The sequence below is a fragment of the Aquarana catesbeiana genome, linkage group LG01, assembly GCF_042186555.1.
Source record: "Aquarana catesbeiana isolate 2022-GZ linkage group LG01, ASM4218655v1, whole genome shotgun sequence".
Taxonomy (NCBI): Eukaryota; Metazoa; Chordata; class Amphibia; order Anura; family Ranidae; genus Aquarana; species Aquarana catesbeiana.
This window is the reverse complement of record NC_133324.1, coordinates 104,347,836-104,357,292: the sequence shown is the minus strand read 5'-3', so window position 1 is coordinate 104,357,292 and position 9,457 is coordinate 104,347,836.

Genomic DNA, 9,457 nt, shown 5'->3' with positions numbered 1-9,457 from the left:
ATTTGTCCTAAAAAACAAACAAACCATAATCTACCTGGATGCACAAAGTAGTTGTGATAATATGTACGGTTTTACTAACACATGTCAAAATTGCAAAATTGTGCTTAGGCATTTAGATTTGCCTTTGCCTTTACCCTTAGGTGTGGAGGGGTTAAAGCTCAATACAAAGGTGAAGCAATAGATTCAGTTAAACTGCAATTCTGAGCTGTACAGACACAGCATATTTAAAACTATATCAAAGGATGAGATCCATAAGCCGCACATCATGAAGCAGACCCATGCCCCAACGCATTTCACTCTGCCCCTTAATCATGTGAATGGACACATTTAAAACTATGCTTCATGCCCTGCAAAATCTGCACAGTGACATAAATGCAAGAAAATGGGGCACTTTGCAAAAATATGCTATATTTCTACTGCTAGACAGGTTCATGAAGTTACTGCCCTAGAGGTTACTGTCTTAAAGTGGATGTAAACCCTCACATATACCCAGTGAAGTGAACAGCCTCAGATGATACACAGAGATGAAACAAATCTCCCTACATAAATTTTACATGTATATCTGCTGTCTTCAGCTTTCTACATTCTTTAGAATGTGCACACTGTGTTCAAATTTTTACTTCCTCTTTCAGCAGGGGGAGGGGAGTCTGGGCATACACTGTGTGAGAGCTGATTGGAGGAAAAGCACACACTCCCCTCCACATAGGCAGAGGAATGAAGATACTTGCAGAGCTGTGAATAGATCAGCTCTCTGCTAATCTATTTATAGCAACCCAACACAAATTTCAGGCTGCTTTTACCTCTCTTGTAGTAGAGCTTGTCAGAAGTTATCATGCTGTTAACAGACAGTTATCATGCTGTTGCAGAAAGACATGGGACTCAGGCCTTTGGAGAGAGATAAGAAAACACTACAGATATGTGCCCAGGTCAAATTTCATGAAAGGGAATAAAGAAAAGAGGGCGCACCAGCCTTGTGCATTATCCTTTGATATATTTATTAAAAGAATGCATAAAAACTACTCACAAGCATGTGAAAGAAACCGCAATGTAAAAGCCTAAAAACTTGTGTTAATCCATCTAATAATAGCAGTCTCCAGATGATAAGCGAGAGGACATGAGAACCACTGCTGGCTGACGCGTTTCGAGAGGATACCTTCTTCCTCAGAGCCTAGCAGTACTACCTCCTTCAGCTTCTTATATACATATGCTCATTCATAGAACAAATCCCAGAGAGGCTCCGGTGCCCCACCCACAATTGTGGGTGGTCCAATGGAAACGCAGGGCCAGAGTGATAGCTGCAAAATATATATACATATACACACACATGCACATATACATATACACACATACACGTACACGTATACACTATAGTACCAGATTCCCACTTTATAGTACAACTGACACTCTGCACATGCTCATAATTTAACATCACAGGTCCTTATAACCAGTGCAAGAGAAGATGTAGTGCTTACAACAATGGAGGTGTTTTAGGAGACATCTAAAGATAATAATAGTAGTAATCATATTAGCCCTATCAGGGTCTGGGTCTTACCGACCATGTACAATGTTGTGAAAAAGTATTTGCCCCCTTTCTGATTTTTTATTTTTTTGCATATTTGTCACACTTAAATGACTCAGACCATCAAACACATTTTATTATTACACAAAGATAACCCGAGTAAATACAAAATGCAGTTTTTAAATGATGGTTTCATTTATTAAGGCAAAAAAGCTGTCCAAACTTGCTTGGCTTTATGTAAAGTAGTAAGTAATTGCCCCCTAAACCGAATAACTGGTTGTGCCACCCTTGGCGGCAACAACTGCAATCAAGCGTTTGCGATAACTGGCAATGAGTCTTTCACATTGCAATTTTGGCCACTCTTCTTTGCAGAATTGTTTTAATTCAGCCATACTGGAGGGTTTTCCAGCATGAACGGCCTGTGTAAGGTCATGATACAGCATCTCAATTGGATTTAAGTCCGGGCTTTGACTAGGCCACTCCAAAACCTAAATTTTGCTTTGTTTGAACTATTTGGAGGTGGACTTGCTGTTGTGTTTTCAGATCATTGTCCTGCTGCATAACCCAGGTGCACTTGAGCTTGAAGTCGCTAACTGATGGCCGGACATTCTCCTTTAGGATTTTCTGGTAGAGCTCAGAATTCATGGTTCCATCAATTATGGTAAGTAGGGATGGGCCGAACGGACCCCTGTTCGGTTTGCACCAGAACTTTTGAACACCGTGAAAGTTCGGACCCGAATATGGAGCCTCATTAAAGTCAATGGGACCCGAACGTCAAAAATTAAAAGTGCCCATTTTAAAGGCTTATATGCAAGTAACTGGGTCATACAATGGTTATATGGGTCCAGGTCCTGCCCTGGGGGACATGTATCAATAAAAAAAAGTTTGTGAGAAATGTCATTTTTAAATGAGCAGTGATATTTTGATTTTTAAAGTGAAAGTATAAAAAATGAAAAATCCCTTCCCCTATAGTGCCTGGGGGGTGGCCCCCTTAGTCCCCTTTAATCTGTAAAGTGGCAGATCTGTACCATGTCTAGAATCTGCTCCAGCAATAACAGCTGGGGAGCCAGTGTGTATGATGAGGCCACAATGTAGTGCACTGGGAACAAGATTAGAGTTTTTTTAGATACATTCTGGTGTCACTTTGACTTTGGATAGAAGCAAGGGGTGCAGAAAAATTGGTCTTTCTGTGTCATGGCGCCTTTCCACAGTAACCCCATAGAGGTAGTCTTGATGAAAGCAAGAATTGGCCCTGCTGTAAAAAAATTGCAATGATATGCACCTGTCAAACAGTTGTAGAAAAATTACTCTTTGGGTGTCGGGGGCGCCTTCCCACCATAACTCTATAGAGATGCTCTTGATGAAGGCAAAAAAAATTGCAATGATATGCACCTGTCAAACAGGTGCAGAAAAATTGGTCTTTGGGTATTAATTGTGCCCATTAAACCTATATCAAAAACATACTTCCAGATTAAATGCTTAAATTAAGCTGGTAATCCAGGACTGATTCATTTTTATAAAAGTCAAAAAGTACATAGAGTCTGTGGACAGACGCGTTTTATGATCAGTAACGAAACCTCCTGCAGCACTAAATGCCCATTCTGAAAGCACGCTGGATGCAGGGCAGCCCAACAGCTCAATAGCATACTGGGCAAGTTCTGGCCAGTGGTCTATTCTCATGACCCAGTAAGTCGGTGGATCATCAGCTGCAAAGCTCTCCATCTCTGTTTTGGCCCCGAGGTAATCGTCCAACATGTGATGCCGACGCTGCCTATGGGATGTGGAAGCTGACAGCCCTGGGCAGCGAGGACTAAAAAAATTCTGAAATGCCTTACTTAGGTGGATGCCTTCTCCAACGCTCTTCTCTTGACCAACAGAAGACTCAAAATTACATTTTCCACGACACTGTAACCTACTGGAGTCAGGATAAACGTTCAATAAAATCCTCTTTAATGTGTCCTCAAGAGATTTTATCTTCTGCACTCTCTATTTGGACGGGATGAGTTCTGAGACCTTCCGGTTATAACGGTGGTCAAGGAGGGTTGCCAACCAGTAATCATCGTTCTCCTTTATGCCACGTATTCTTGGGTCCTTTTACAGGCTTTGAAGCATGAGGTTGCCCATTCGCCTCAAATTTGCCAAGGCTTGAGAAGCAGACTCCTCGGGATCACTCAGGATGACAGCATCTGAAACTTCCTCCCAGCCACGTACTACTCCTAAGGGTCCTGGGGTTGGAAAGCCATTGCTTACAGATTGACGCATGTCTTCCTCATTCTTCTTCAAAGCCTATGAAAGTGCCAGAATCCTCCTCCTGCCCTCTCTCCTCCTGTGTGTTCTGTGACATAGGAATGGTGGTGTCTGAATAAAGTGGGCCTTGAGAGGAAAGGAGGTCCTCCTTTTCCTCCTGCTGCTCTGCCTCTAGTGCCCTGTCCATAATGCCACGCAGAGTCTGCTCCAGCAGGAACACAGCAGGGATTGTGTCACTGATGCATGCACTGTCACGGCTCACCATCCTTATGGCCTTCACAAATGGTGACAGTACAGTGCATGCATCCTTAATGATCAGCCATTGGCATGGGGAAAAAAAGCAGAGGCGGCCTGAGCCTGTTGTCGTGCCGTACTCGCAGAGGTGCTCGTTGATGGCCCTCTGCTGCATGTATAGCCGCTGCAGAATTGCCAAAGTCGAGTTCCACCTGGTGGGCATTGCACAAATCAGGCGGTTTACAGGCAGGTGGAATTCTCGCTGAATTTTAGCCAATCGAGCACTGGCTCTGTATGACCACCTGAAATGGCTACAGACTCTTCTGACCAGCTTTAGCACATCTTGCAACCCTGGGTACATATTTAGGAAATGCTGCACCAACATATTGAGGACATGTGCCAGGCATGGCACATGTGTCAACTTTCCCTGTCTAAGGGCGGACAGGAGGTTTGAGTCATTATTGCACACCACCTTTCCTGGCTCCAGCTGGCGTGGTGTGAACCACCTCTGGGCTTGTCCCTGCAGAGCTGCAAGAATCTCTGCTCTGGTGTGGTTCCTGTCCCCTAAACACATCAGCTGGAGCACTGCATGGCACCTTTTAGCCTGACTCATGGAATAGCCCTTTGAACGCTTAGGGGGTACCTGATGTTCATAGGACAATTCTGCAGAGGAGGGCATGAGGTGGCGGAGGAGGGGGTAGAGCTCACAGTCTACAGCTGGTGGTGTGCTGCTGGCAGATGTTCGGCTAGGATCTGGGACACCCTGTGCTATACCATCATCCCTGTCAGTGGAGGCTGCTGAGAGGTAATGACTCGATATAGCAGGGGCAGACTGAAGTGGGTAAGGAGAAGGAAGGACAGATTTGTTCCCCTTTTGTGTGGCTTTTAGGTGCTCTTGCCAAACGGCTCAGTGGTTGGACGTTAAATGCCTTGTTAAGCACGTGGTACCCAAATGGTTGGTGTTTTTGCCATGTTTGATGTGCCTGAGACATGGTTTGTAGATAGCAACAGTGCGATCTGCTGCAGATGTGCTGAAAAAGGCCCAGACAGATGAGCTTTGGGGAGTGGGCTGGGAGAGAACAGCTGCAGAATGTGATGGAATAGGGTGGCTGCTTTCTACTCTTTCTTGATGTAGACCTCTTTGGGGCTGTGCCGCCTCACCTTCAGTTTCCTCCTCTGCTCTATCTGGCACCCAAGTTGCATCAGTTACCTCATCATCATCATCTCTTCCATCTTCATCATTACCACGGGAGACAACTTGGCAATATGCTGTGGCTTGGGGAACATGAATGCCAATTTGTCTACCAGCATTCCTCCCTCTCTCTAGGCTCATGTTCCTGTCCCCCTCAACCACAGAACCAATATCTGAATCCAGTAATGGCTGGGCATCATCAAGGAGCAAGTGGCTGACGCTGTGGTCAAATAACTCAGCTGACTCCTCAATGGCTGATGTTGGGGCTATGGCAGGAATAGATGTGGCCAAGGAGGCAGGTTTATCCACTCTGGCAACTGCAGGGGACTGCACATTTGTCTCTGCTTGTGTGACAGAGGATGAGGAGGATGAGGAAGGTTCTAGTAAGCCAGTCCACCACCTCCTCTGCATGCTGTGGCTGGATAGCACGGGCAAACTCACTAAACAGAGGAAACAATGCCCTGCCTGAGCACTGACCACCACGTCCACCTTTGCCTGTGGACACATTTGTTTCTGGCCCCCTTACAGTGCCAAGGGAACGTCTGCCTCTCGTTGTTGTCCTCCCAGACATTATTGGGAGGGAGGGGCGGTGCTTATAAGCAAATTTAAAGAAGAAGTTGAAATCTGTACGTAGATGCACTTTAATCAATGTAAAGAGGTGTTTGGTGCTCTTTAATTTGAGTACTCACACTACACAGACACACTCCACGGATACACTATAATATACTGCAATGTAATGCGCCAAATGTACAGTGATGCACAGAACTATATGGTGTTAAAGTGGCAGTAACGCACACAAAACTATTTGGCGTTAAACTGGAAGTAACGCACAAAGAACTTAATGGCGTTAAACTGGCAGTAACGCACACAGAAGTAAATGGCGTTAAACTGGCAGTAACGCAATCAAATAGATGGTGTTCAACCATCACTACACTGATGCTATCTGAGCTGTCCCTACTCTAGCTATACACTAATGTAAAGATTACTGACACGGTCTCACTACACTACACTGAAACTATATGAGCTGTCCCTACTCTACACTAATGTATGTATGAATGACACAGTCTCACTACACTACAGTGAAACTATCTGAGCTGTCCCTACTCTAGCTGCACACTATGCAAAGCTGAATGATGGTCCTTCTCACTACACTCACACTATCCCTAGACTGACACTAAACTAATATTCTACACTGACAATTGAAGCAAAATAGCACAGTATAGCACACTAACTATTAGCACTGAACAGAGCCCTGTCCTATTTCTCTCCACTACAAAATCACACTGAAAATGGCTGCCATTGAAAGAATACTTTTATACTGTGGGGCGGGAATGAGCCATGATTGGATAAAGTCATGATGACAGTGTCCAATCATGACTCTGACGGTGCTCTGTGCCCTGATTGGCTGAAGCTTTCACTGCTTCAGCCAATCAGGGCTTGCCATGCGCTGTTCAGCGCCGCAATGTATTGTGGTCGGTTTATTGTTCGGTCGTTTGGCAAACATCCGAACGAAAGTTCAGGCCTTGAACTTATGCTTGGGCCGAACCGTTCGCCCATCCCTAATGGTAAGTGGTCCAGGCCCTGAGGCTGCAAAGCAGCCCCAGACTATCACGCTACCACCACCATGTCTGACTGTTGGTATGATGTTCTTGTTATGAAATTCTGTATTAGTTTTATGCCAGCTGTAACGGGACGCAAACCTTCCAAAAAGTAAAATTTTTGTCTCATCAGTCCACAGAGTATTTGCCTAAAAGTCTTGGTGATAATCAAGATGTTTTTGGTAAATATGAGATGAACCTTTGTGTTCTTTTTGGTCAGCAGTGACTTTAGCTTTGGAACTCTCCCATGGATGCCATTTTTGCCAAGTCTCTTTCTTATTGTTGAATCATGAACACTGATCCTAACTGAGGCAAGTGAGGCCTGCAGTTCTTAAGATGTTGTTCTGGGTTCTTTTATGACCTCCTGGATGAGTCGTCGTCATGCTCTTGGAGTAATTTTCGCAGGTGGCCACCCCTGGGAAGGTTCACCACTGTTCCAAGTTATCTCCATTTGTGGATAATGGCTCTCCCCATGGTTCACTGGAGTTCCAAAGTCTTAGAAATGGCTTTGAAACTCTTCCTAAACCAATACATGAACATTACTTTGTTTCCAATCTGTTCTTGAATTTTGTTTAGATTGTGGCATGATATATGGCTTTTTTGATCTGTTAGCGTGCTTCACTTTATCAGACAGCTTCTATTTATGTGATTTCTTGATTCAACAGGTCTGGCAGTAATCAGGCCTGAGTGTGGCAAGTGAAATTTAACTCGGCTTTCTGAAAAATTGTGGTTAATCACAGTTCATTCATTATTTAGCATGGGAGAGGGCAATTACTTTTTCACATAGGGCCAGGCAGGTTTGAACAGCTTTTTCCCCCTAATAAATGAAATAATAATTTTAAAACTACATCTTGGATTTACTCGGGTTAACTTTGTGTAATATTCAAATTTGTTTGATGATCTGAATAATTTAAGTGTGACAAAAATGCAAAAAAAAATCAGGAAGGGGGCAAGCACTTTTTCACAGCACTGTATATTTGAAAATTGATCAGTCCTGATATACTGACTGCCAGTGGCAGCCGCTCATTAGGGGCCCCCTAATCCATGTGCCTGGCCCCCTAATCTACATGCAGGGTGCCGAACACATGGATTCCAATGTTTTTTTTTTTTCTGGGGCAGGGGAATAGAGCCAAAGGCTCTAATTGGCTGTAAAAAGTGGTGGGCTCGGGGCGCAGAGCACTGCACCCTGAGCCCACCCTGTTGTGTGGCATTAGCAAATTATTATTCGCTAATGTCTTCCTGTTTCTCCTCCTTGCCGATCAGGAAGCGGGTCCTAAGAACCCATTGGCCGGGAGTCTGAAAACTCGATTGGCCGGGAGAAGCGATGGCCAGGACACAGAGGAGTTGGAGGGGGGGAGCCACAGCCGTGACCTGCATGGGGTAAGTGCAGGGCTGACGGGGGGCCTTGCAGGTGAGCGAGCTGGGGGGTGTGGGTATGGTTTGCAGTTGGTGTGCTCGAGTGATGGTTGGGTGGAGGTTTAGTGTGGTGTGGTGGGCTGGAGTGACGGGAGTGGGGGGGATGCCTGTGGTCAGGTCTGTCTGCCACCCCCCCCTGACCAATGGAGCACCAGCTGCCACTGCTTACTGCCTGAATACATTTTTGAGGCCCTAAAAGGCCGCAACAGTACAAATACCCCCAAAATGACCCCTTTTTGGAAAGTAGACACCCCAAGGTATGTAGTAGTAGTTGTAAGTTTTCCCACAATTCTTTTGAAAATTAAGAAATTAAAATTAAAAGTTATTTCCCTTACAGGTCATAGGCATACTTGTAATTACACCCCAAAACACATTCTGCTACTACTTGTGAATGTGGGCATTCCAAAATCCAAGCATGGAGCATAAATTACGCATAAATCACTCATCTGATTTCCTGACTACCTATCACATTTTTAGAGGCCCTGGAGCAACAGGGCAGTGGAAACACAAAATGACTAAATTTTGAAATGCAAACACCCCAAAGTGTTTTCTAGAAGGTATAATGAGTCTTTTGAAAATGTCAATTTTAGCCACAGGTTTTGGAAATAAAATAAAAATGTATTTTATATTATAGAGTTGTCAATTTATAAAATATTTCTTATGGACCCTGCTTTGTGCACTGGTGCGCAGTCATGTTGGAACAGGAAGGGGCCATACCCAAACTGTTCCCATAAAGTTGGGAGCATGAAATTGGCCATAATGTCTTGGTATGCTGACACCTTAAGAGTTCCCATCACTGGAACTAAGGGGCCAAGCCCAACCCCTGAAAAACAACCCAACACCATAATCCCCCCCCCCCCCACCAAATGACTTGGACCAGTGCACAAAGCAAGGTCCATAAAGACATGGATGAGCGCGTTTGGGGTGGAGGAACTTGACTGGTCTGCACAGAGTCCTGACCTCAAGCTGATAGAACACCTTTGGGATGAATTAGAGCGGAGACTGCGAGCCTTCTCATCCAACATCAGTGCCTGACCTCACAAATGCGCTTCAGGAAGAATGGTCAAACATTCCCATGCAAAACAAAAACAAAAAATCTCTCTCCTGCGCTCGAGTGACTAAAACCTCAATGATAATGATAAGGCCAAAATGCTTCAGTGGTGTCTGCCATCTTGCAGCCCTCTTCAGAACATTGGGTATTCATGGGCTACAAAAAAAGAAAAAGAAAAAGAGGGCGCACCGACCTAGTGC